Source organism: Galeopterus variegatus, unplaced genomic scaffold, assembly GCF_000696425.1.
Source record: "Galeopterus variegatus unplaced genomic scaffold, G_variegatus-3.0.2 Scaffold225, whole genome shotgun sequence".
In the NCBI taxonomy this organism is placed as follows: Eukaryota; Metazoa; Chordata; class Mammalia; order Dermoptera; family Cynocephalidae; genus Galeopterus; species Galeopterus variegatus.
The window spans coordinates 792,751-793,802 of record NW_007726336.1 but is presented as its reverse complement, the minus strand read 5'-3'; positions in this window follow the sequence as shown (position 1 = coordinate 793,802).

The window sequence follows — 1,052 nt, the reverse complement described above, 5'->3', positions numbered from 1 at the left end:
CCCCTCGGCGGGAGCGCCACCGCACTCCCAAGCGGCGCACTCTCCAGTGCGCCACTGGGCCAGCCCCAAACTTCATCTTTCTACGGTTATCTATTTATTTATCATAGCATAGAAATCTTATGATTTCTTTCATCAGGACATATGTTGAATCATACTCAGTGAAAGATTATTTTTAGCTCCAATTTAGCAGTTAGCATCTACGTTTTAAAGCCATGTCAATGTCACCTTTGTATTTGATCTGACATTAACGATTCCTTATGTGACTGATGGGAATATTCCCTTTTCTGTGAATTGGGAGCATCTGGGGCTTTAATTAGGTCACTGGCCTTTTCTTTCCCTTGATTCTTCGAGTGGGTGTTGTGCCATTTTAAACGGTATGCCCAGGAAAGCTTTCCTTGCTCAAGTAAGTGTGAGAAAGCTAGACAATTAAGTTTAACACGTGTGGATAAGTATTTTGTGCTTGTTCAGAGCCTTTACGCAGGTGATGTGCAAGGAGATCCTCTCAGAGGGCCCATCTCATGGCTGTGGAATGCATTTGTTCTTGGGGCATCTTGCAGGACCTGGGCTCCTGCAGCTGCTTTAGGAAACACTGGGTGGCCCGTCGTCACTCCTTTACAGATCTTTAGGCTTTGCTTTGATGAAAGCAGAATTTTGTGGTTACCTTGGTCTTAAATGCTAAGAATATTTGAATTATTTGATTGATAATAATGCCTCAAAGTCAAGTGCATTGAATAATTTTACAAATAGTGGTTGAGAGCTGGGGCCTAGGTTCCACCGGGTTCAAATCTTCAGCCTATATTTTTAAGCTGCTATTGAAGGTTTTGTAAATGGAACGATCACAGGGGTTTTGTTGTGACAGAGACGGTGCCTACAGTGCCTGGTTCCTGGCATGTGGTTAAAACTGACATAACTGTCACAACCTCTCCCAGGTGGGATGACTCTGGGAGTCTGCCACCATAGTCTTGATAGAGGCTAATAATAGCCCTCCCAATAGGTTTCAGAGGAGCAACTATAATTTCTAAAGTTAGTTTCTCTAACCTCCAAGATGGGAG